This window comes from Strix uralensis, chromosome 31 (genome assembly GCF_047716275.1).
Source record: "Strix uralensis isolate ZFMK-TIS-50842 chromosome 31, bStrUra1, whole genome shotgun sequence".
NCBI classification, from domain to species: Eukaryota; Metazoa; Chordata; class Aves; order Strigiformes; family Strigidae; genus Strix; species Strix uralensis.
In genome coordinates this window covers 1,285,985-1,313,068 of record NC_134002.1, presented here as the reverse complement: position 1 = coordinate 1,313,068, position 27,084 = coordinate 1,285,985, and the positions used below count along the sequence as shown (strand labels likewise).

At 55.6% G+C, this 27,084-nt stretch overlaps 1 pseudogene; it reads right to left on the bottom strand.

Annotated features, from left to right (window-relative positions):
* Positions 1 to 14,940: 14,940 nt before the first annotated feature.
* LOC141936052 (scavenger receptor cysteine-rich domain-containing protein SCART1-like) lies at positions 14,941 to 26,217 on the bottom strand (annotated as a pseudogene).
* Positions 26,218 to 27,084: the final 867 nt, after the last annotated feature.

Here is a 27,084-nt window from a genome sequence, read left to right as displayed (position 1 = left end):
GGGACAAACAATGTCATGAGGTCACTTCTCATTGAGACTAACATCACCTGGGAAACCACCTGAATGCAGCAATGGAAGGTGTTTCCTTGAACCAAGGGCCCTGAGTCCATTCCTCATGCCATGGGGCATCTCACACGAATGCAGAGCGAGATGATCACCACAGGGATGCGGGGTCAGCCAGCCTCTGGCAGTGGCAGCAGGAGGCCAGAGAGACACTACGACTCCTTCAATGCACTGCCTCTGCATGTGCAAGGGAAGGACTCGTGTCTCTGAATGCTCCTGTGTGTATGATGAGTGCATGAGGCCAGCTGAGATGTGGACACCTGACAGAGCCCTGAGACTTCCCTGTGTGACTCCAGGAACAACCCCCACTCTCCCAGTGAGACTCATCTCAGCTGCCTTGAACAAGCTCATTGCAAGTGCTCCTGTTCACTATGTCACCCTCGCCTGTGATTCTGGACTGAGCCCTCAAAAATATCAGAGGAATCAGAGATGTTCTGGGGTCCATGGAAAAGGCAGACGTCAAACCCATCTTCAAGTGCAGGAACGAGAATGGGAGAATTATAGGGGGAGAGTTATAAGCTGATCACCTTCTCTCCATCCCTGGGAAGGTGGTAGGGTACATCCTCCTGCAGCCATCTCCAGGTAGTTGAAGGACAAAAAAGGGATTTCTGAACCAAAACAGGTAGGGGACAGAAGGGCATGTTGTGCACATGGAATTTTGCAAGGCCTTTGACATGGTGTCCCGTGGTGTCCTTATAGCCAGGTTGGGGCTACGTGGGCTGAAGAAGTAGATGTTAGGGTGAGTGGAATGTTGTCTGGGTGATCAAGCCCAAATGTCATCAGTGGTACAAAGTCCTGAGTGCAGCCGGTCACTAGTGGCATCCCTCACTGAGCGTCACCTGGGCCAACACATTGAACATCTTTCCTATCCCCCTGTATGATGTGACAGAGCGCACTTTCAGCTCCTTTGTGGGTGATGCAAAGCTGGACAGAGGCCTGGAACAACCTCACCTGGTTCACCCTGCCTTCAACTTGAAAGTCAGACAAGAGGTTGTTCAGGGCTCTCTTCAAACCTGAGTTACTCTGTGATTCCATGAATCTTTCCCTTGACGAGGTTTCTGATGACAGAATAGGCTGAGGAAGAAGGAAATAAAAAAAGAGGCAGAAGAGGAGCTATAAAATGTGCAAACATAAGTACAGCAGTTCCTGTGAAGAATGTTTCTCCACTCAGACCGTTAGTAAGAAATATATTTGATAGATGTTAATAAACGAACAGATTTTGATCTGGTCAGGTTCTGGGCCATGAGGAGGGTGATGGATGCGTATGGTCTTATGAGGTCAGTTGTGTCTCAGAATCTCACAATTCAGTAGGAAGCGTGTGGCTGTGAAGGGGACCGTGAGGTCAGTTCTGTCTCTGGAGGTGACAGCCCAGCAGCAGGTACACGGCTGGGAAAGTGCCTCTGTCGAAGTACCCATAGGCCTTACCCAGGAGAAGGGCTTGGACATGGGCTGTCATGTCCATTCCCCCTGAGCACATGTGGGACAGCAGCAGGCACATGGCTTGGTCACGTCCATCCGAGAAGCTGAAAGGCCAGCAGCGGTCATGTGGTTTAGAAGATCCTGGTGGGGTTCCTGCTCTCTGGGCAGGTGAAAGGCCACAGGAAGGCCTTTGGGTTGGGTTCCCTGCTGGAAGGGCGGTTTCTGAGGTGGTAGAGCTTTCCTTGGTAGTGGGAAACATCAGTGAAGGTCGGGAAATGGTGGGGTGGGAGCAAGGCGGGGAAGGGAGATGGGTGCTCCAGCCTGCAGGGAGAGAGGGGCAGGAGTGGGACAGGGTAGAACAGCCTGCGGTGGGGATGGCAAAGGGCACTGGCAAGGCTGGAAGGTGCCAACAGAACCCAGGTCTTTGTCCCCTCGTGTCACCAATGAGTGTTTTAGATCACTTAAAGTATCATGGGGAAAGGTATTAGCAAAAAGTGATTTTAATGTGAATTTGTAACAGTGTGACTTAATGAAATTTGATGGCAAGTTTCACTCTATTACTTACTACATGGAAGAAACACAGAAAGGAAAATTGCGGTAGAGTCGTGTTAGAATGATTTACACAGAGACCGAAGATGAAAAGGGCAAGGGAGACCGTCCCATTACGTCATGAGTTTCAGATCAGGCCCCCTTAATTTCTAAACTCCTCCTCAGAGAGGAGTCTATGTGCAGCTAGATCCAATCTTATCCCCAGACTCGGTTAAGGGTTTATGTCTAATGGAATTAATATCAAGAGTAAGGAAAATATCTTGTTGAATTTTTACACTAATTTGTTGGGTAATGAGTGATTATATATCCCACAAAATTTTGAGGTAGCAGAAAGTTAAGATGCATTAACACTGTGAAGATAAACCACAAGATTAGGTTGAATGATTTTTGGCAATGCTTAATCACTGGCTGATGTAATAAAATTAATTATAATCAACATCATAAGTTTCCTGAATCAAATAGACACATACAAAAACATACATACAGAGAGGTATAGAGTCTGACGTGTGATAGTAAATTACTGGTACCAAATAATCACTGAAACGTCATTTCATCATTTTTCAGCAGAGAATTTTTGAACCCTTTCTCTTTGTCTGTGTCTATCAGCAGATGATCTTGCAAATCTTCATGAAATCTGTTCTATGAAATCCTCATAAAATCTGCCCTAAGAGGCATCCCAGCTCAGAGGGTGATACTGGGGCACAGCCTGTTGTGATCCCGTAGAGCTCAAAGGGTCACACTTAGGGTCACTATTTATAGGATCACGAGATGATTGACTTTGGTCAGTATTTTTTTCAGTTTGGTCACAATACTTCTCAGATAACTCTGGTACCTCCCAGAGCAGGCTACAAGATGGTCTTCAGGGGTCCTTCCAATCCAAACGATTCTATGATCCTATGGACACCCTTGTTCCTCACCTCGCCAATATTGTTTTTTCTCTCATTGGCCCCCTGGGACTTGCATCACTTTTCTTTACACCCGACTTCTCCACTGAAGCCCACACCTGACTGTGACAGCTTCTTTGCAGCAATTTCTACCTGCTTTCTTTAGAGAACTGGAGGTAATCAGGCACAGAAGGGTTTTTTGGAAATTGGGAGAAAGAAAAAATAAAAAGCACATCACACTGGGGTCTTTACTCACTCCCTTAAGGATAGTCAGGGAACAGACCAACCATTTTCACAGTGTGCCTGGATACATATTGTCTTCAACCACAACATCCTACAAGGACAATAATATCAAAGCTCAATTGAAGCTTGAACAGGAATTCAAAAGCACCAACATGAGCTTTTGGTACATTGGGAACAGCTGAAGAAGATACAGAGATACTGTGGGACCACTGCTGAGTTTAGAAAGAGCAGGTGTAGGTAGATCTGAGATGGTCTGTGTCCTCTTTGCCTCAGTTACCACCAGCGAGGTCTCCCAGGCCTTTGTGTTTTCAGTCAGGACTCAGGACAGGAAAAACCAGCGGTGGGTGGGGATCAAGGCAGGGGTGACTTGAGCAAACTACACCCTTATCAGTCCATGGGAGCAGTGGAGCTGCACCCAAGGGTGCTGAGAGAGGTTTTCACCAGGACATGCTGGTCTGTTAGGATCCCAGTAAGAGAGGCACTCAGACTCTGTGAGGCATCATTTAAAATGCTGTTCGTTAGTGCTAACACCATAAGGAGAGAATCGTAGAGCTAATCTTATGTCCCTCGAGATGGTGGGAACCCCAGGGGAAGTAGCATTGAATGGGCTTCCAACCTACAAGCAGCATGCCATGCAGACCCCATGTGTCGATGAGAGTCTCCTGGTTTGGACATTCAAGCTACTCTGGGACGTTCTTAGAAGGAAACAACATCATTTATCATTTCTGCAGTCAAACAGGAACAACGTTCTCATGAGAACTTCTTGCTGCACTGTTGGGTACAGGCACAGCCAGGCAGGTGGCATAAGGAGCAGTAGAGAGTGGGAGCTGCCTGCAGGCTCCTCTGTGACAAAGAGCTGCTGAGGTTGTCCTGTGGCCAAGGGATCCGTGCAGCACAGCACAGGCGTGAAGACCGCGCTGTACATGCAGCAGCACAGAGCAGCACAGCACTGACTGCTCAGGTTTCCCTGGGAGAAGGCTGGGCTCCACCCTGGTGCCCCAGCTGAGGTGCTGCGGCCCAAATGTGCACTGCCAGGAAGGGCTGTAGGTCCATTGCTTGTCCTTGGACCATGATCTTTTTGGATTAAATGAGTAGCATAGCATAGCATGGCGTAAGATAGAACAGAACAGAACAGAATAATTCAGCTGGAAGGGACCTACAGTGACCACCTAGTCCAACTGCCTGACCACTTCAGGCTGACCATAAATTAAAACATGTTATTAAGGGCATTCTCCAATGATGGAATGTGGACACTGACCACTTCTAGGAAGCCCTTTCCAGTGTTTGACAATCTGCTCGGTATGCAAATCTCTCCTAATGTCAGGACCAAACATCCCGTGATGCAGCTTTGAACTATTCACATCCGTCTTGTCCCTGGGTCCAAGGAGAATAGATCAGCACGTTCCGCTCCATTTCCCCTCCTCAGGAAGCTGTGGGACCGGATGGGTTACACCCAAGGGCGCTGAAAGTGTTGGCAACTGGGCTTGCCAAGCCGCTTTCCATGATTTACCTGAAGTCATGGCTAACTGGGGAGGTCCCGTTGGACTGGAGGGTGGCAAATGTGACACCCATCTACAAGAGAGGCAGAAAGGAGGATCCAGGAAACTATAGAGCTGTCAGTCTGACCTCGGTGCCAGGGAAGGTCATGGAGCAGGTCATCTCGAGTGCCATTAAAAGTTATATAATGGACAACCAGGGGATCAGGCCTAGTCAGCATGGGTTTATGAAAGGCAGGTCCGGCCTGACAAACCTCATCTCCTTCTATGAGAAGATGACCCAACTATTGGACGAGGAAAAAGCTGTGGATGTTGTCTACCTGGATTTTCTAAAAGCATTTGACACAGTTCCCCATAGAATTCTCACAGAAAAACTGCCCATGGCCTGGATGAGCGAACGGTCTGCTGGGTCAAGCACTGGCTGGATGGACGGTCCCAGAGAGTGGTGGTCGGTGGAGCTCCATCCAGCTGGCGGCCGGTCACAAGTGGTGTTCCTCAGGGCTCAGTGTTGGGACCTTTACTCTTCAACATCTTTATTGATGATCTCGATAAGGACACAGAGTGTATCATCAGTAAGTTCGCAGATGACACCAAGTGAAGCGGGAGAGTCGATCTGCACGAGGACAGGGAGGCTCTACAGAGAGACTTGGATAGATTGGATCGGTGGCCAACGTCAACAAGATGAGCTTCAAAAGGCCAAGTGCCAGGTCCTGCACTTGGGCCACAACAACCCCCTGTATGGCTCCAGGCTCGGGGAGGTGTGGCTGGAGCTGTCTGGAAGAGAAAGATCTGGGGGTTCTAATTGACAAGCAACTGAACATGAGCCAGCTGTGTGTCTAGGTGGCCAAGAACCCACTTCAGTGCTGCATGTTCATTGGGGTTAAAACAAACGAAAACAAACAGAAAAACAAGCATACACGCTAGGGTAGTCCTTCGGAGAGAGAGCTTCCAAGTGGCAAAGCAGATTGAACACAGAAATATTGAGAGCCAAGTTCACATTTCTAGCAAGGGAAAATGTTCCAGGTCAGTAATTAAACTCTTTTGCCCATCCTGCCTGGACATCCACAACAGTTGTGTCACACCATGGGCATTGTCAGAGGGAAGATGGAGGTGGTGTGAACTGAAATCCTTCTGGCTCAAATGGAAGCTCAAAGCCTGAGCTGGCAGGATGACACTGACTGCAGTCAGACACCAGTTACATGAGACGACTGTGAGTCCAGACCTAGCTGGCAGGTTTTCTCACACAGCTCCCTGAGGAGGGCAGGGTGTCAGGGAGAGGAGAGCACGCTTCAGTTTCCCAGATCCCCGGAAAGTGCCCAAACCATCCTTCCCTTGGCCTCTGCCATCCCATTGCATGAGATGCAGACTTGGTGGGGATTTAGTCAAGAATCCTTAAATAAGACTTCAGGTGTTTGTTTGGTTTCCCTGAGATAACCAGTAGCGACAAAAAAGCATTAATGTCCCAAAACAAAGACATCTGCCATGTAGCCTTCTGCATCAGTGGTAGCCTCTCTGGGCAATGCCAAATGAATCAGCATTTGCAATACACGCTGTGCTACCCCATCCTCAAGGACAAACCTGAAGAAGTTCAGATGAAGGGTAGTCTTGAAAAAGTCACCCTTTGTGTCCCTACGTGGCGTGGACACTGCTGATTTCCCTCTCCAGAGGGTGGCAGAGGCTGGATCCCCTTCTCAGGACAGACTCCTTGCCAGGAAGCCACAGGCACGGGGTTAGCTCACTTGGTTCTTACTGGCTCTTCACTCAGCATCCATTGTGATGTAGGTGGTGCTTTCCTGTCACTCCCTTTTCTACACAGAGGAGCGTAAGAAGTCAAATGTTTTGTCAGAGACGTTCATAAAAGCCCTGTTACAGCCAAGAAGTCTCACCATGAGCTCTGGAGGCAGCAAGGAAGATCATAAAAAGCACCAGGAAGATCCAGGAAGCTTGAGGCCTCTTCTGAAGAGTTAGTTGCCCTGAGCAGCAGTGATCGGCCATGTGTAGGTGTGGGAGAGTGGTTCTCTCACTGGGGGATGTCAGTGAGAAACAATGAGATGTCTGATGGCTTTAGTAAATCCTTACAGCCATGTCAGAGCCCAGGAATGGAAAGCAGGTGGTGTCTGCAGGTGGAAGAGGAGGAGGATTGCCCTAGAAATACGGCAGGAAGGAAGGAAGGCCCCTCCTGTGCAAATCCGGGATGGTACAGACATTTCCATCTTGTGTGCATGCCTCAGCCTGGCAGAGGGGGAATGCCTGCTGCTGGGGGTGGCTGTGCTCAGTCATCCACATGAGCTGACCTTGCTCTCCTCCCCTCCTTCACTCCCCACCCTTGGACTGACCTCAGGAGACATCCATGAGCCTGGAGGATGAACAAGCCCATTGAAGTCCCATCACTGCAGGGGAAGAGGAAGGGTTTGTGAGAGACATGGGCCTGCAGGGACAGAGCAGCGTGTGCACAGCAGTGAGTGTGTTAAAGGCAGGGAAAGACCTGGAATAGCTGAAATGACATAGGTTTAATTTTTATTCCGAAGCAACAGAAGAAGGAGGATGTGCACTTCAGTGCTGGGATGTGGAGCTAAATAGAGGATTGTAACATGTCTGGGGCTTGGAAACCTAGAGTGGTAAATGAGAGTTAACAAGGCTTTGGAAGTCACTAAATGGGTTGGGGGGAACACATTGGCCTTAACAAATGTGCGGAAATCCACCGCTTTGTCTTGGCAGTGAGGAAGCAGGCCCAGGCATAGGACAGGGTAGCTGTGGTGGAGATGGCCATGGGCCTTGGTGGGGCTTTGATACCCCAACAGAACTGAGACTCTTGTCCTCTGGGCTCTGGCTTCTGTCTCTTCCACTGAGCCCCATGAAACTCCAGGTCCTTAGAGCTCCAGCACCTCACTGCCTCCTCACCCACCCTCCACAGAGCCTGGGAGGTGTCCTGCTGCTGACCTGCACATGGCATCATGCACGACCACATCAAGTTGTCCCCAGGAAAGGCTTTGAGCCATCCAAGAAGGAAAGGAGCCCCACCCCATGGGGACGGCGGTCAGGGCTTGGCCATTCTGCTTGGTGAAACAAATAAAGGGCTTTCACAGTGACCTCCACATTTAAATGTCTTCCTGTACCAAGTGTAGCTGACTTCCTGCTTCACCAGCCCCCAGGGACAGGAACCTTGTCTGCTGATTCCCTCCATGGTCTCTTCGGTGACAGACTTCAGCAGGGCCTGCGAACACCCTCAGAAACCTGGAGGTTTGCTTCTGACTTACACTTGTCTAGAGACTTGTTTGTCTTTGAGGATCTGCAGTTCAGGAACTCAGCACCAGAGGCCTCATTAACATGCAAAACACCCTACAGAGCAAAGCCTGACCATAATTTTCTTCTAGTTTTCAATTCTTATGTGGTTTATGTGATTTGTTAGAGAGCTTTCAGGAGTTGAGTCAAAGTGAAAAGGTGTCAAAGCCAAGGGACCAGGTAAATAAAATGCTTGATTTTGAATAGCCAGTTCTGCATAAACCCAAAGGTATTTGGGTTGCAGGAATGTCTTCAAGTAGGGTCTGCACCATCTAGACACATGTGGATGGACCGGTACAGCCACCCGCAGCAGGGGACATCCCCATCTCCTAGGCTGAGGCATGCAGTCCCGATGCAAATGTCTGCAGTGCCCACCTGTGACAGGCCTCCAGACAGAGTGTGACTCATTCTGCATGACCCTCTAAGCCTGTATCAGCTCATTTTGCATCCACTACCCTTCCCTGCAACTGTCAAGACTATGGGAGCTTCTATGTGTTCCCTACACCCAGGAGCAAGGTTTGTAAATTCCTCCTTTGCAGCTTCACCTGCTTCCACCTCCTCCGTGCTGCTTTTCTGTCCTCAGTCAGTTCAGTCCGTCCTCAGTCGGTCCTCAGTCAGCTCAGACAAGCAGCCTCATGAGGTGGTTGCTTCTTTCCCAGGGTATTTGGAGAGAGATCTTGTCCTCAGAGGGCTCTTTCCTGGCAGGTCTATCAGATTTCCTGAGCTCCTTCTGCCTTCAGAGCTGCTTCCCATGGCACCGCTTGGATCATCTCCCAGGTACATCACAGACTCCTCCTCTGGAGTCCACTGGCTTGTGCTCTGCTGTTGGCCTTCCTCACTGCCCTTTGGTGCCTGGGACCCCACTATTTCATGGTCACAACAGCCAAAGGTGACACAGATTATCCTAGCCCTGACAACTTCCTTGTTGGTCAGGACCAGGTCCAGCATCGCCCCTGTTGGCCCACCTGGCAGATCAGCTAAGAAGTCGTCCCAAGAGCCCCCCGGCTGTAGCCACTGTGTTGATTTGCCTGGCCAGTGAATGCCAGGGCACTTACAGTCCCCCACAGGAACCTGCTCATTAACCTGGAGACTTCCTCGGGTTGCTGACAGAAGACTTCTTCTGCCCGCTGTTCCTGCTCAAGTAGTTTATACCTGCCAAGACTGACTTCTCCTCTCATCCTCACTCACACAATCTAACTCAACCTCTTGTCCATCTCGTAGAGGAGCTCCATATAGCTGAGCTGCTCCTTCACACATGGGACATCCTCCCATCCTCATCCTCCCTGCCACTCCCTCCAGCAGAGCCTGTATCCGTCCACTGCAGGAAGCAATGGAAACTCAGCAAGCCGTCCCACCACATCTCATTTAATCCAAAAATGTCCCGGCGCTGTGACAAGCCATGGGGCTCCTCCTGCCAGTGCACATTTGGGCCGCAGCACCTCAGCTGTGGCACCGTAGTGGAGCGCAGCCTTCTCCCAGGGAAACCTGAGCACAGATCCTGACCAGAAGACCATTCTCCATCAAGCAGTTGGTGCTGTACGTACAGCATGGCCTTGCCTGTACCTCACAGTGCAGCAACAAGTTCTCATGAGAACATCAGTTCTGTTTGACCATAGACATGAGAAAGAGTTGTTTCCTCGTATGAACATCCTGTTGTAACTTGAATGGCCAAAACAGGGGAATCTCTTCTATGGTTGCAATGATTCTGCATTCAGGTCGAAGGCCCGTTCACACCACCTGGGGTTCCCACCATCTAAGGGGACATAAGATCTCCTCCCCTTATAGTGCCAGACCTAACGACAGCATTTTAAAAGGTGTGTCACAGAGTCTGATTGCCTTTCTTACTGAGATCACAGCAGACCAGCACCTCCTGGGAAAAAAGCACTCTCTCAGCACCCTTGGGTGCAGCCCCATGGACTGGTAAGGGTGCAGTTTGCTCAAGTCACCCTGCTTTGATCCCCATCCACAGCTGGTTGTTCTCCAGAGTCCTGCCACAAAGCTCAAAGGCCTGGGACCTGTCACGGCACTGTGGGGAGAAGCTGTGGGGGGAAGGAGAGACCCCTGGCAGGGCAGGGTCCTTCTGCTGTGGAGAGGGTGCTGGATGGGTCAGGGCTGCTCACTGCTCCAGATCACCCCCAGGGAATTTCAAGGGGACTTTTCAAGAGAAAGGTCAAGATGGAGACTACCTAAAAGGGGAGGAGTGTTTGCTTTGAGTTTTGTCCTCTTGGTTCTCTGGGTGGGCACTGGGAGAGTGGAATTTATTTCTCCTTTCTGGAGCAGGCACTAAGACCCCAGTTCTCATTAGCACTTGACAGAGTTTTTCCTGAGCCGCTGCACACACAGAGATGCCCCTGGGCAGGGCCCGGCTGCCAGGAGGGGTCTGCAGGGCAGAACTGAGCACACAGCGGGTGGAATGGGGGCTGTGAACACTGACAGGGAGGAGACGTGGGGACAGAGAAGCAGCTCCTGGCTGTGACAGCTCCAGGCAGCAGAGACATGGGCAGGGACACACAGGGAGCTGCTCCCACAAATGCCATGAGAAGGGGATTTGGGCACCTCCCTGCCATCCCCTGCAGCACAAAGACCTTTAAGGAGCACCTCCCTTGTCTCCTCTCCCACCCAGCACAGCCTTTGCCCCCAAGGTTGTGGGATTTCATGCTGAGTCTTCTTGGCATCCTGACCTGCAGTGAGGAGAAACCCCTGAGTTTCTGTCTGTCTGTCCCTGTCCTTCCTCCCTTGGCAGGAATGTTGGGGCATTTCTCTGTGTTTCCCCTCCTGTCCCTGCTGCCTGTGTCCCCATCTTGCCTGGGGGCTCTGGGCATGGCAGTGTGTCACTTAAGTACACCCCATCTTCAGGGCTTTGACTCTTTCCCTGGGGTCCTGCTGGGCTGCAGGCTGCCCTCCAGAAGGGCACAGCTCTCCCATGGTCTCTGCGCCCCATGGAGAATACAACTCGGTGTTAAGGCCATGGCAATACGGCTCATCATCTGTCTGTGGGCAGCTGCAATGAGCCCTGCGTGTCCCTGCCTGGGAGCGGGGACCTGAGATCTTCCTCAGGTAGGGTGAGATGGCACCAGACAGAGATCATAAAAAGGACCTGACAAAGGTCTCCCTGAAAGGGTCAAGGCAATTGAGGGGTTTCCATGAGAACTGGGATAGGTTTGGTTCAGAGAACTCTGCCCTAACTTCTCCCTGCCTTTACCTGCTTGCTCAGATATCCATACACAGAGGCATCAAATGTCCAACGGCAGCTCCATCACTGAGTTCCTCCTCCTGGCATTCACAGACACGCGGGAGCTGCAGCTCTTGCACTTCTGGCTCTTCCTGGGCATCTACCTGGCTGCCCTCCTGGGCAACGGCCTCATCATCACCGCCATCGCCTGTGACCACCACCTGCACACCCCCATGTACTTCTTCCTCCTCAACCTCTCCCTCCTCGACCTGGGCTGCATCTCCACCACTGTTGTGGTTTTACTCGCTAGGACAAGAAAAAACCCCATCATTTTAATTCCAACACTAACTAAAACAACACTTAATAAAACAGATTTCTCTAACTCCTCCTCCCGCCATGACGCAGAGGGGCAGGGATGGGGGTTGTGGTCAATCCATCACCCGTTGTCTCTGCTGCTCTTCACTCCTCAGGGGGAGGACTCCTCGCACCCTTCCCCCGCTCCAGTGTGGGGTCCCTCTCATGGGAGAGTCCTCCATGAACCTTCTCTGACATGAGTCCTTCCCATGAGATGCATTCTTCCAGAGGTGCTCCAGCGTGGGTCACCCCTACGTGTTGCGGTCCTCCCAAAGCTGAACTACAACAGAGTCCCAGGTTCCTTCAAGCACAGCCACCTTCTCCGGTGGGGGGTTCTCTCCGGGCTGCAGGTGGGTTTCTGCTCCACCTGGACCTCCATGGGTGGCAGGGGGGTGGCCCTACCGTCTCACCATGGGCTGCAGAGGTGTTCACAGAGGTGTTCTCCTCACAACTCCTCCTCACAACTCCAACTCCTCCTTCCAGGTTCCCCTTCTTCAATCACAGAGGGGCAGCCACCGTCATTAATTGGCTCAGCCCTGGCCAGAGGTGGCTCCAGCTTGGAGCTGGAGGAGCTTTGAGAAGCTTCTCACAGGGGCCAACACTGTAGTCCCCTCCTTTGCTGCCAAAAACCCAACACACAACCCCAGCACAAGGAGCTGAGAGTTTGCAGATGACACCAAACTGAGTCAGGGGGCTGGTGTATACACTGGTGAGCTGCCTTCTGGAGGAACCTCAACAGGTTGACAGAGTGGGCCAACAAGAACCTACTAGATTTCAGAGAGGAGAAATGTCAAGTCTTGCCCTGGGCTGGCCTAACCCTGGGAACAGCCCCACATGGGATGCAGCCCAGCAGAAAAGGCCTTGGGGGTCATGGTGGACAACAAGCTGCACGTGAGTTGGTGGTGAACCCTGGCAGGCAAGAAGGTCAAGAGCGTCCTGGCTGGATGAAGAGGAGCATGGCCAGGAGATGAAGGAGAAAGATTCTCCCCTTCCATCTAGCGCTCGTTAGACCACATGGAAAGTTCTGCACCGAGTCTGGGGTCTCCTGCCCCCAGTACAGGGAAGACGTTGGTCAACAGGAGCAAGTTCATTGAAGGGGCACCAACACATTGGTGTGTGTGTGGTCATCGGGGGGCTGGAGAACTTCCCACTTGAGGAAAGGCTGAGGGAACACTATGGAGATGAGAAGGCTTTGGTGAACCTTGTAGAAGCATCTCAAAACCTGTCAGGTGGTTGAGAACATCGAGGCAGGTTCTTCGTCATGATGCATGATAGGAAAATGAAAAACAAGGGATGAAAGTTGAAAGAACATTCAGGTGGGAGATGTGGACCCTGAGGTCCATGAAGTCATAACCAAGAGGTCACTTCACGCTGGAAGAGGTTGCCCTGAGAGGTTGTGCAATCCAGATCCATGTAGGGTTTCAAGCCTTCTTTCCCCCTAAACATGGTCTCCCACCATTGACCAAACCACTCCTGCTCAGGCAAGAATGAAGCACCAGCACAAGCTCGGCCTCCCTTGGGCCTTCTCTTCCCTGGGAGAGAAGTCTTCTACCAACCCCACACTTCTTCCACCCTCAGTCTTTGCAGCTGCCCATACCTGGCCTGCCCACTTGCCTTCGTCACCATCACCTTTGTCATGAAGGCCCAACACAGATCTTGGCACTCCCACTGTAAGCTGGCACCCACCCCACCCCTGGAGCACATCTGGACATGGAGGCAGGGAGACGCCTGGGCACAGCTTTTTCCTGGGTGTGTCCCCAAGGAGCTCTCCTCATGGGTGTCAGCCTGTGGCCTGGCAGGGGTGGCACAGGGACAAGAGCTGTGGGGCAGGGCTGAAGGAGCTCAGCTGGGAGAGCGTTAGACAGAGATCTAAAGGTCCCTGGTTCAACCCCAGGCTTCAGCAATGATTTTCTCCCTTAGATTTCTGCAGAGCCCATCTGCCTTCTTCCATCCTGCCCTGGCCCTCCTTTCTCCTTCACCTCTTGGCAGAGCACTGCCTGTGTGCTGTAACTGCAGATCTAGAGGCTAGAAGGAGCCTTCCTCCAGCACCACCAGCCCCCAGCCTCCCCCTGGGCAGGACTCTTTGTACACAGATACACAGCACAGGGGGACACCCCTGGGGACCCACATGAACATCCCTCTGCATCGCTCCTCCCTCCTGCAAGGGCACAGGTCGGGACAGAAGTGCCAGCAGTGGTTCCCCTGGGGTCCAGCATGGAAGGTCACCACACTGTGACTTCCAAACAGCTCCAGCTCAACCACCGAATGTCATTTTTACTCTCCAAATTTAGCTCCCTCTGCATTTTCTGTACATCACTTCTGTGTTCTCTGTCCTCTCAGCACCAGACCCAGGGCTCACAGCACAACTGTCCCAGCTGTCCCCAGTTTCCATCCCCAAATATCTTCACACACTAGACTGGACTGTCCGGACCCGCTGCAGCCCCTCACAGCCATCACGCCCTGCCCAGAGAAGAAAGAGCTGCTCATGAGCTCCAGCAAGCTGCTGGGCTCCCCTCTTGCTGCTACAGAAGCCTTCTGGCCCATCAGGAACACGGTGACAACTGTGACCCAGGAGGTCGTCCCCTGTCTCCAGCCTGAACATCTCCCCAGTCATCAAGGATTCCAGAAGTTCATGGTGACTCTGGTCTGGTTTTGATTGTCCCAAACCCTCTCTGCCAGGCAGGGGCTCAGCAGGGAGAGACCTATGGCACTGGGCAACACAATTGCCCCAGGTTGGCCACCATGAATACACCATCCACGCATGTGGTCAAGTGATCAGCCTTGGAGTTTACAGCTGACCATGCTCACCCACCCGGCCACAGAGCCCAGCCAGGGCTGTCCCAGGCACTGCTTTGCTGTCAGGACAGTCACAGAATCTCAGAATCATCTCGGTTGGAAAAGCCTTTGAAGATCCTCCAGTCCAACCATGAACCTCACACTGACCGTTCCCAACTCCACCAGATCCCTCAGCGCTGGGTCAACCCAACTCTTCAACCCCTCCAGGGATGGGGACTCCCCCCCTGCCCTGGGCAGCCCATTCCAACACCCAACAACCCCTTCTGCAAAGAAATACTTCCTAAGAGCCAGTCTAACCCTGCTCTGGCACAGCTTGAGGCCATTCCCTCTTGTCCTGGCGTTTGTTCCTTGGCTCAAGAGACTCATCCCCCCTCTCTGCACCCTCTTTACAGGGAGTTGTAGAGGGCGCTGAGGTCTCCCCTCAGCCTCCTCTTCTCCAGACTAAACCCCCCTAGTTCCCTCAGCCGCTCCCCACCAGACCTGTGCTCCAGACCCTGTACCAGCTCCGTTGTCCTTCTTTGGACACGCTGGAGTCATTCAATGGCCTTTTTGGAGTGAGGGAGAAAGTGGGTCCCAGTGACTGGGGAAGGGTCATAGGGTTTCTACCCCCATGTTACCCCACTACACACCCAGGGGTGCCATCACAGTCTGGGGACACCTCATCCTAGGGAGGGAATTTCTCTCACCCTGTTGCACTGCTCCTGCTGTGGAGTTCGGGATAGATGTGGCACAGAGGGGTGTTGGCCTGGGGGGCAGAGGAGGCTCAGGGGCTTTCTCCTCTTCATCAACCAGCCCTGACTTCCCCTGTCTCAGGAGGATTCAAGTGCTGTTTTCTGCAAAGGGTCCCTGGGCACTGGGCAGACACCGGGACTGTAATGTCATAAACACATCATGGGAGGAGAGGGTCTCTCCTGCTGGCAGATGTCACAGGGATGGAGCTCAGGACAGGTTCTCCTTCCACCACCATCACCACCGGCTTCAGCAGAGACTCAGTTCAGGGGACCTGGAGATGTTGAGGTCAGGCACAGCCCTGCCAAGGTGGGACTGGTGGAACTGGTGCCCAGCCTCTTGTTCCTGGGGTGTTTGGTATCTCTGTCCACCCTGTGCTGGTGGGATTGGAGAGGCACATGCCTGTCCACAGCCCTGCACAGGCAGCGAGGGCCAGGAGATGGTGCCTCAGCTGGTCCCCCAGCAGAAACACTGGCAACCAAAATGGAGGGTGCCCAGCCCCTGGGCACAGTGAGCCCAGACTCAGAGAAACAAGGCTGCTCTCCCGTGGGCTTTCCACAGCTGAGCTCTGCCCAGCATGGGGCAGCAGTACTGAGGGTTGGGGTCTCACCATGACCCCCTCAGGTAGGTCTTCAGGAGCTGCAGGAGCACCCCCAGCTCTGGGGCACAGTGACAATCCTGCTTGGCTGCAGAGAATGGACCCATCCAGCTGGGCCAGACTGTTCAGGTGCTCAAATGCCATGAAACGGGTTCCTTCTGCTCAGGGGTGCTGCCCCCTCCAGCACACCCAAGTCTGAGGCTTCTTTCCCCAGGGAGGAAGAGGCAAACCTCTACCAGGTGCCAGAGTAAGGGAGGAATATTATCCCTGCAGGAGGGCAGAGCTGGCGAGGTGGTGAGACAGGCCAGGCACTGGGCTCTTCTCCCCAGTCCCCACCTGGGACACCTTGAGTCTGCAGATCAGTGCCCACACTACCCATAGGCTCTCACCATCCTGTGTCCAGAAGATAACACTCCCTTCTTCTTTACTTTTTCTCTGAGATGCAGGGCTGGAGCTTATCCCAGTGGGAGTTTTCCAGGCGATGGAGGCTGCGTTTGCAATGCCCATGTATGTCACCCATCAGCGTGGGGGTCTTTCCCTGGGAACGCTGCTCTCTCATGGGGGCTGCCAGCAGGAAGGCTTGGCTCCTCCCAGATCCCCCCAGGGTCACCCCAGGGGTGGAGGAGCTCCCAGCAGGGAATGGGGCAACACTGCAATAGGAGAGGATGTTGGCAACATCTGCCTCCTCCCTGCTTTTCCTCCAGGGCCAAATCCTGTATTTGCAACGCTACAGAGCTGCAGCTACTCCTCACAGGGAATCCTGCCACAAACACCCAACACACCTTCCAGACCTCAGCTGAGAAGCCCACTGGGGAAGAGCTGGGGGGATGTGGAGACCCACCAGTGGGAGAAGGCTGGGCAGTTTGGCAGTTTGAGTGCCAGGTGTCAAACCCTTCTCCCCACCTGGCATAAGAGGGTGCTGGGGCAGGTGAAATCCCAGCTGAGGGAGAGGGACCCTGGCTCAACTCTCAGCAGCAACTGGTTCAGTGGAGGGACACAAAATCTCCACTGCCATGGAAATGTGCCTACATGAACATCCTCCTGTATGGACCCTTATCCAGGCCAGGGGCTGGACCACGGCGTTTGGCTGTAGCACACATCCTGTGGGGCTGCTTTCTCCATCTCCCTGGCCCTCTAACAGCGCTGAGGGAAAGGTGCCCTCAGCCTCGCTGCTCCCAGCCCTCCTGTACCTGTCCACCAGTCCTGCCCCACACACAACCCAAACTGTCATCCCTGGCAAGGCAGCAGGAGGACAGGGTGGGAGCTGGAGGGGAGCAGGAGGAGGGGGCTCAGGGATGCCACAGGAACAGCAGGAACAGCCCATGGAGACGGGTCCTGGTAGAGCATGAGGAGAGGGAATCCCAGCCCTCTGTGTCCCAGAAAGTGTCTCTGCACCCTGTGCTGTGGCACTGGGGAGCAGAGCTGCCTCCTAAGCATTGGGGGAGGTAATCTGCAGGCCACGATCCTGCATGGGGCTGGCTGGGGTGTTCAGGGCTCTGTGTTCACCTTAGGACTCACTTCTGTGAGACAAAAGCCCAAGGTTTACCCTGACATGGCAGCTCTGTCATGGCCTCTGCACTGTGGGACCAGCGTGACCCAGGCAGGGCCTGGGAGAAAGAGCAGCCTCCCTCAGGTGAGGAGATGGGTGCTCCCACTGGGGTGCATCAGAGAGCCATTTTGAGCAGAAACTGCCTGTGGCCAGCAGGATGGAAATGCCTCTGTCACTGAGATTATTCCCCAGGGACTACGGGCCCCACAGCCTGACCCCGAGCCTGCTGTCCCTGAGACGTGCCCCTTCCCTACCACTGTGTCTTTATTCTCTGCTGCCATGATCAGACTCAGGGAGATGCCCTGACACCTGGCAGTCAAGGACCAGCTCTGGGTCAAAGCCCTCAGAGACTTTTAATAAGAACAAATAAGGATGCACAGCATAAAAATGGGAATAAAAATGGAGAAACTCCAGGGGGATTCTGCTGCCCATGGGTCAAGGGAGTCGGTTCCTTGGTGGTCATGGCTGCACCCAGCTGCACAGCCCTCTCCTCCCTCCTGGCTGCATGCAGCTGCAGGGCAGGGATGGACTCTCCTGGCCTGGGGCTCAGGGACTGTTGTGCACCAAGCTACAGTGTCACAGCCATTGTGTCCTCATGGGGATGTGCCACAGACACCTCTTCAGCATCATCATAGCCCATGCTCCCCGGGGACAGGGACGAGGTGTCTCCTTCAGCTCCAGGGATCTCAGCAATTCTCTGGGAGTGCGGGCTGCCCCCTGCAAGCAGCAAGGCCGGACGTTTCAGGTCACCCCATGGGGTCTGTACACCATCATCCTCCCTGCTCCTCACCACGTTCAGCTCCTTCTCCCACCCCCAGGCCTTTCAAGGAAAACTCCCAGGGTAGGTTTCCCCTTCCCAGGAGATTTGGGTGTCAGTACAGTAGTGACCTGGGGGGCCACCAGGGATGGCACCCTAGGAACAGGCAGCGCTGTCTTTCCCTCTCACCTCTGGGTACATCCCTGGAGCCTGCTCCCTCCTCTGGCATCCTGGGCATTTCCCACTCTCCCTGCCCAGGCACAGCATCCTCCCCCAAATCAGAAACATCCCTGGCATCATCATAGCCATCTGCTGGGTCACCTCCGGGCAGAACAAGGACATCTGAAAGGAGACGGGAGCGGGTGACAGTGAGAAGGTACGTCCTGCAGAACAGAGGATGGGAGGATGCGCAGGGACACAGGGCTGAGGCACAGGTTGGCAGCACCACAGGAGATGCCCACGTCCTCCCCTTCTCTGATGGTGACACCAAGTGACTCTTCTGTCCATCACATATTTGCAGGGAGATCAACCCCTTCCTGCCTCCATTACCTGGTGCTGATCCCAGACCATCCTCCTCCTCGCTGACCCCAGGGTAGGGCTGCAGCTGGGTCAGCGACTGCTCTGAAGAGGAGCCTGGAGCGAAGCACAGCAGGTGTTATGGAGCAAGCCCCACTGACCTGGCTCATGGTCAGCACTGCTGGGGAAGGGGGACCCACAGAGTTTGGGCTGCATGGGGAGGAGTGTTGGGAATTCACCCTGCTCCTCCGGGACAAACCCTGTTTCAAAGGTGCTCCCAGAGCTGCCCAAGGACAGCCCCTTCCCTCAATTCTCGGGTGCCACATGGGGTGCAGGGGCGGGAAGAGAGGGGCTGTCCAGCTGGGACAGTCAAATCTTGACTGGGAGAAAGCTCCTCTCTTGGGCCCAGGACCTGGATGCTCCCCCCACAGACCCCACAGCTCCAGCACTGCAGAGACCATGGACTAGGGGGATTCAGGGGATCAGCTCCTGTTGGGATCAGGGGAAAGGGTCCTGCAGATGTGCCTTCAGGGAGGACCCACACCCACCTGGGTGACCAAACCTGGCCTGCTTCTCCCACACTGGGCTGTAACCAATCTCCTCATACACGGCCTCGGGGAAGGGCTCCTGAGTTCTCCTGGAGCCTGGGGACAGAAGCAGGGCTGGCACAGGGACAGGCAGAGGGGCAGTGGGATCACATTGTGCTCCCCCAAACCTGTTCCTTGGGCCAGCCCATGACTGCTCCAACAGCACAGCCCCACTGCACTGCCCAGACATGGCTGCCACATCTCCTGTGAGAGCAGCATCACTGGGGAGATTCTCTGGGGCAGTCTCACCTTGCATCATCCCTATGGAGACAGCGCACATGCCCCTCTGGCCCCTGGGTCATGCCCCCCTTATCTCACCCTGGAGTAGCTCCCACATTTCCTCTCCACCTGGAGCTTGCCCCTGTCTGCCCCACAGGTCCATAGTAGGGCCCCTGTCCTGGGGGTGGGCAGGGCTGGGCAGAGGAACAGCCTCGGTGCCTGACATTACGGTGATGGAACCTATTGCCCTGCCCTCTTCTTAGCATCTCCTTTGCCTCGGAGCCCCCTCCAGCACTACCTAGAGCACTGTCAGCCTTGGCCGCCCCTACTCTGCCATTTCTCTCCTCGCCCCATCGCTAGCTCCCCCCACCTCTGGACTCTCTCCATCCATTGCTGCTGGTGGCCCACAGACAGGCACTCAGTGGGGCAGCACATGTGAAGGTGGCAGCCCACAGTCTCATCCTCCCACTCTGCCTGTGCCCCTCACTGATGACCTTTGCTGGCACCCCCCACAGCACCCCACAGCCCTTCCAGGAAGTATCTCCCCCTGGCATCTCCAGGGAAGGACTCACCTCTGTGCCCAGCCCTGGTGCTCAGCACTTGCCCAGCCAGGATGGCCAGAAGCAGGCAGAGAAGGGCCCCCAGGATGATGCAGATGATGACGGGCACTGAGACACTCCCACTGCTGATCTGACGGCCTCGGGTGGGAACTGCAGGGGAGAGAACATGGAAGGGGCAACACCAGGCCTGAGAGAGGTGGAGGCAGTGCCAGCCCTGACCCCATCACAAAAGGCAGCAGGGGCTGGAGGGCCCTGGGGGTGAGTGATAGGGAAGCTTCTATCCTGCTGACTAAATTACAACTGACCTTCCCACCACCCCAGTGCCTTCTCCAGAGAGTTTCATACCCCAGCAAGAAGCCCCTTCAATCCAGCTGTGAGTCACAGCCTGGCCCTGGGGATAACCAGCCCCACGGGGAGGATAATTTACCTGCTCGGGGTGGGGATGTTGTCATCCTGGGTGTAGCTGCAGAGGAGGAAAAGGAGAGCTGGGATGAGACAGTGGGTGTGCAGGTACTGGGGAGCCTCCTCCCCAGCACACCATGGGGGTGTCTGTAGATGTCTCTGACACACCCCACCAAAATTGTCCCTCCTGTAGTGTCCGAAAGGGAGGTCAGGCCAGGGCCCAGTGCCTCTGCTCTCGGAGGCAGGCAGGATGGCACAGGCAGCCCAGGGGATAACCCCAGTTCAACTGAGGCTGCCCCGTGCCTGGCACCAGGCTCCTGCACTCTGCAGGAATATTCTTGCTCTTGAGAGGTCAGGGGCCATGCCAGGACCACGTGGACAAAAGGTCTTCCCCAGCTCCCTGCCAATACCTGACCGAGATGTCCCAGCCCTGCCACTCACCTGAACAGCGCACGGCAGCGTCTTCCTTATGCCGGCAAGCACCGCCATCCCCAGGTCGGGCCCAGCAGTCCTGCAGGGACGGCTCCATCCCCTGGCACTCCACCTGCTCCAACCAGATGGGGCCCATCCCCCTCCCAAATGCAGCCTCATGCAGGGCAGACACCGCAGGGCCACAGCCCAGCTGCCTGCACGCCACCTCGGCATCCTGCATGTCCCATGAGTCGTCACACACCGTCCCCCAGGAGCCACGGTACCAGACCTCCACTCTGCCTGAGCACCCATCCTCTCCGCCCACAGTACGAATCTTCTCCCTGGCTGGAGAAGGCAAAGACCTCCCATGGCTCCAGGACAGCAGACAGAGCCCTGCCAGACACAGAAGGGCAGATCCCTACCTGTGCAGCTCATGGAGTTGGGGCATGGGGCCAAAGGGGCCGGGGGCGTTTCTGGGTGTCCCGCTGAAAAAGGAAACACTGTGGTGAAGGGACTGGTTTGGGGGATCATGAAGAAGAGAGTAGGGTTGAGCTCTGCTTGTGCCTCCCTGTACCATCTTGGTCATGGCAGCAACCCTGGTCACTCAGGGGACACAAGCAGGACTGTGGGGGTACCCTGACTGCTCAGCCCCAAAAGGTCCCTGGTTCAAAGTGCAGCACTAGCTTGTCTGTGGAGGGGAGGCTCTTCTGAAACCTGTCTGGTCTCTTCTGAGACCTCACCTGAAGATGCCTCTGCCTCTCCCAGGTGCTGTTGGCAACCTGGGTGGCAACTGCTGCTGGATGTGTGTGGCCATGGTCATGTTTATGTCACTAGCATCAGAAGTGTCTGACATGAAAAGGAAAAGCCCCTCCAAGCTCTTTCTCTGTGTTTGGCCATGACCAGCAGGGAGCAAGAGCTGGGGTGACAAGGGTGCCCGGGTGGCTCAGAGTTACCGTTGCAGGTGATGTTGGTCTCCTCTTGCAGGTTTTCACATGACTGTGGGTTCCACGGACTGGAGGGACACTGCCAGAAGGAGCTGGTTCTCTCCCCACACTGCACGCGATCCAGCCAGGCAGGGCCAGACACCCTGCCATAGGTCAGGGGTTTCTCCAGGGACCCTCCGTCCCCACAGCCCAGCTCCTTGCACACCAGCGTCACCGTGGCGAGAGTCATCGAGTTTGAGCAAACACTCCCCCATGTCCCATTGTAGAAAACCTGCAGGCGCCCGGAGCAGCCGTCACTGTTCTCCAGCCTCAGGGCTGCGAACTCTGGGAGGAAAAATCCCCAAAGGGGGAACAGGCTGCCCTGAGGCTGTGGGAGCCAGGACACCTCTGCATCACTCAGGCCCTCAGCCGGGCAGGGGCAGGGCCAACACATCCCCCTTGCACCCAGGGACAGAGACAAGTCCCTGATGGACAGACACCCCTGCCCTTCCCGTTAACCCTCAGGAAAGGTTGAAGTACCCAGGGATCCCCAGGGGGACTGAAGGTACCCATGCATGGATGTCCTCAGGACAGTCTCAGGCAGGAGCTCAGAGGCAGCCAGGGACAGCCTCAGCCATGCCCGGCTCTCCCCGCGTCCTGGCCCCCCCAGGAACCAGGCTCCCACCACAGCTCCTGGCACAGACCTGAGCAGATGACTCCCACGTCCTCTTTGTGCCCGCAGTCGTGCTGCCCCCAGGGCCCAGCCGGGCAGTCCCAGAGAGCAGCTTCAGCCCCGGAGCAGTTCACACCATCCAGCCAGATCTGCCCGGAGCCTTCCCCGAACCGAGCAGAGCCGGCTGCCTCCACTGCCCCTCCGCAGCCCAGCTGTTGGCAGACGACGGCGGCATCAGCCAGGTCCCAGCCATCATCGCAGACGGTCCCCCAGATGCCCTGGTAGTAGATCTCCACTCTCCCTGCGCAACGCCCGGCCCCGTTCACCAGCCGCAGCCACCGGCTCCCTGCAGCGGGTACAACCCCCAGTTGCTGCCAGGGACTGCCTGCCCACACAGACCGTCACCTGGGGGGCCTGCGCAGTGCCACTCACCCTCACAAATGACTCCCACGTCCTCCGCAACCCCTGCCGCCAGCACGCTCTCAGGCAGGGAGGTGTTGCAGAGGCTCAGGTTGGCCTCATGCCCTGCGCACCGGACCCCTCGCAGCCCCACGGGGCCCATCCCTCGCTCAGGCTTTGGGGGGTTGTAGGCTGTCCCAGCCTCCCCACACCACAGCTGCCGGCACACCACACTGGCCTCCTGCACGTCCCACTGGTCATCCAAGACTCTGCCCCACACCCCATCCTGGAAGATCTCCACTCGTCCGTCACACCGGCTCCCTCTGCCCACCAGCCGCAGGGATCCAAAGATGGCTGAGCCTGGGGAGAGCAGAGACACCACAGCCATGGGCGGCACTGGAAGCATGGCACCCTTCAGGGAGCGGGGCGAGGGGGAATTTCACCACCAAACTGGACAAGATTGAGCCTTGTGCTAAGGAGAAGCGAGGGCAAAGCCTAGACGCTTCCTGCAGCTGAAACCCGGGTCTGCTGCTGCTGGGGGAACAGGCAGCTCCTGCTGGGTGGTGGGATGAGGCTCTGCAGGGCTCTCTGTGGGAAGGGATGTGGGTGTCTGCAGCCAGAGGGATGGGACAGAGCCCTGCAGCCCTGTCCAGGGCTCCTTGCACAGTACGAGAACAAAGGAGCCCAGGCCTGGTGGTGGTGCTGGGTCCTAAGCCACTGCCCTGGGGGCAGATGCTTGCCTCTGTTCAATCCTCAGCTCTCCCAAAGTGGAGAGCTCACTCTGAGCAGGGAAAGCCCTCCAGATGGCTCCTGGGGAAGCCAGGGTTTCTCCAGGGAGAAAGTCAGCCTGGTTGGCCATGGGACCCCTGCTTTGGGTGGCCATGTTGAACACAAATGATAAATAGAGTTAATGTAGCATTTTTCTGGCACTCACCTGAGCAAATGACTGCAGCAGTGTTCCCTTGGGAGCACGGTGAGGCCCCCAGGGTGGTCACCGGGCACTGGTACAGGTGGGCTTCTGTCCCATCACAGTGGAATGAGTCTCTCCAGATAGGGCCAGTCTCTCCCCCAAAATGCTCTTCTCCAGGAATGGACTCAGCAAACCCGCAGTTGAGTTGACGACAGAGAACATGGGCATCCGAGAGATCCCAGTGGGAGGCACAGAGGGTCCCCCAGGTCCCCAGCACCTGGACCTCCACCCTCCCCGCACACACTGTGCTGCCATTCACCAGCCTGAACCCTGTGTACTCTGGAGACAGAGGAGGAGGAAAGAGGGTGGATTTGTGCTTTGTACCCACAGTAGCTGGCACAGAGGCCAGAGGGAAAACATGCCCTTGTTCTATATCAAAGGAATATTTCTTTTCATACTACAGAAAACTCCATCCACACCTCCTGTCCACATACCAGGCCCACACATCCCTCCCTGAGTCCTTACGTGTGCAGGTGACAACAGCGCTGTTTGCGTGGGCGCAGGGCTGGTTCCTGGGGGATCTCCTGGGGCAGGAGGTGAGGAGGGATTCATTCCCCACACACTGCAGCTCTCAATCCCAGATGGGACCCACCCCTTCTCCAAAGTGACTTCCTTCAGGGATGGGCAGGGCTGCGCCGCACTGCAACTCCCTGCAGACCACGTCAGCAGCTTTGGGACCAAAGTGGGAAGCACAGACAGTTTTCCACTGGTCCCCATCATGGATCTCCACACGTCCCGAGCAGCGGCTCTTCCCTTCCACGAGACGGACAAATCCTGAAAAAACCCAAAACAGTTGGGAGTTCCCACAGCCCTCTGGCAGTTACATTCCCACATCCCACACCACCTCCAACCAAGCCCTGACCAAATCGCCCACTGCACATCCCAGAGGAAGCTGCCGGGGGAGTGCTGGTGTCACAAACACATCCAAGCCTCCTTGCACCCCTTTGCTACACCATCACAGCACTCAGGGCTATGCGTCTATTGCAGACCCACCGCAGACCCTGCAAACCACGTTGGTGCCTTTGGGACCAAAGTGTGAGTCACAGACAGTTTTCCAAAAATCCTCATCATGGATCACTCTACGTCCTCAGGAGGGGCTGTCCCCTTAGAGCAGTTGGACAGATTCTGGTCTAACCAAAGACCCCTGAGAGTTCCCACAGCCCTCTGGCAATACCCTGACTACATCTCGTCTGATCTCCAAGGTGGCCACGGGCAAAAAGCTCTACAGCATCCCCAGCTGCTCTCAGGGGTTGCTGATGGCACAAACACATCAGCCCCCACCCTGCTGCTCCTCAGAAATCAGCACAGCACTTGTGGGCTTGCTTCTCTCCCAGCATCCACAGCCACAGGAATGTCTCGGACAAAGTGCTGCTGCCCCAGAGACCTTGGGCTGCCCAAGGTACTGGTCCCTGGGCACTGCTGCACCCAGAGCGCTTGGGGTTCAGGGAAACGCGCCCAGGTGCTGTTGGCTGCTGCAGCTTGCTCTGCCCCACTGAGCTCAGGGCCAGGCATGAGGAACCCCTTGGTGCCACGAGAAGTGCACCCTGTTCCCATGGGGGTCTCGGGCTGTTGGGGCACTGCTGGGGGATTGGACGTGTCACAGGGCAAAAGTACGGTGAGGCTGTACCCGCGGTCGGTGGCTGTGCCACCACCCTGCTCAGGCACCTACCCGGGAAAGAGGTTCACAGCCACGGCCAGAGTGCACTGCTGGGCACGCCCCACCCAGTGGTCAGGCAGAAGGTAGCAGAGAGGGCAGAAGAGCAGCCGTGGGCTTACACGAGTTCCCGGTGCAAGGGCAGGTGCAGAGGAGAGCCAGGAATTGCTGACAAATCCCCCGTGGCACCGAGCAACCAGGGGCTGGGGCAGGCAGGAGTGGCTGGGCAGCAGGTCAGCACTGCCTGGACAAGGCCATGTCCCCATGGGCAGGCTCTCATGGGACTACCCTGGGAGAAGAATGAGGTGCCACGTGCCACCCTGCTCTTCTGCCCAAGCCCAGCGCTATTCCTCTCTGAGCAATATCTTTGTTTCAGCGAAGGGCTTCGTGTCTACTGGAGGGGAAAACCCAACAGTAGCTATCCATCTCATGCCTTTCCCCAGGACTGTGGGTGGCCACATGAGTCACTTTTGGTGCCTCTGGCATGGGGGCATCTGGCCCTCTGCACGGCCAGACAGGTTCTGGGTGAACAGGAGGAGAAAGATGCGAATCAACAAGACAGTGCAGGACAGGGATGGAGGGTTCATGTGCGGCACCTCAGGGGCCAGGTGCAGTAAGGGCACCCTTGGGCAGGTTCCCACTGGCCTTTCCCCAGGAACTGGGGACACCAGTAATGACAGTTCCAGCTCAGCAGTGCAAACGGCCACACTGGGCAATGCCCTGGTGTCTGACTCTTGCTCCCTGAGGGCACAGCCAGGTTCCTTGCACAATCCCAGCCCCAGAGGTGGGCAATAGGATTTCCCCTTACCTGAACATACCACTCCGGCGTCCTCATCATGTTCACAGTTATTTTCTCCCCATCCTCTGTGTGTGCAGTCAGACAGGGCAGTTTCGGTGCCATTGCAGCCAACATCATCCATCCAAATGGGGCCAGATCCTTGCCCAAAGTGTCCGTACCGAGGAGCTCCAACAGCAGATCCACAGCCCAGCTGTTTACAAACCACTGCTGCATCGTGCATGTCCCAGTCGTCATCACACACGGTTCCCCACTGGCCCAGTTGTTTCACCTCCACTCTCCCAGCGCAGCGACTGCCGCCATCTGCCAGCCTCACCTCCGTAGCACCTTCAAACACCAACATGAGCACCAAGCTCCAGCACTGTGGGCCTGAGGCAACCCCCTGCCAGGGTAGAGTCAGAGGTACCAGGGTGGGAGCCCACTCCCATCCAGGCTGTCCCCAGGGTAGTTCAGGTGTTCCTTCTGTCCTCATGGGCTGTGCAAGGCTGGGGGTGCCCAGCTCTGGCCCTGCTGCATCATTGACCATCCCACCACCCAAGACATCTTTTTGCAACCCAATGGCTACCTCTCTCCTGCCCATGGCCACCTGCACCCTGCCCAGCTCTGCACTGGGCACCTGTTCCTCCCCAGCAACCCCTGAACAGCCCCGTGTACCCAGGCCCTCAGCTTCCCATGCAAGCTGCTTGCCCCAGCACCATCCAAACCCATCCCCATGCCCAGGGCTTTCCATTTTCCCACTGAGACGATCCAGAAGTTCCCCGCCCCCACATCCCCTCCTTACCCCTGATGTCAGCCCAGATCCTGCAATGGGTCTGGCCCCCCAGGCAGGATGTCCCTCTACAGTAGATGCTCTAGTCCCCTTCTCTCGGTGTGGTACAAACTGTCCCTGTGGGCTCAGGGCTCCCCTGGAACAAGGGGGCAGGGAGCAGCACACAAACCCTTCGGGGAATCCGAGAGATTGGCATTGGTCTTGGGGGGTCTCTGGGTGCTGCCAACACCAGCGAGGCCACCACCGGCTCCAGAGGCACAGTGCTAGGGAATGGGGGTCCCAAAAGGGTACCCCAGGACAGGGTGTCTATGAAT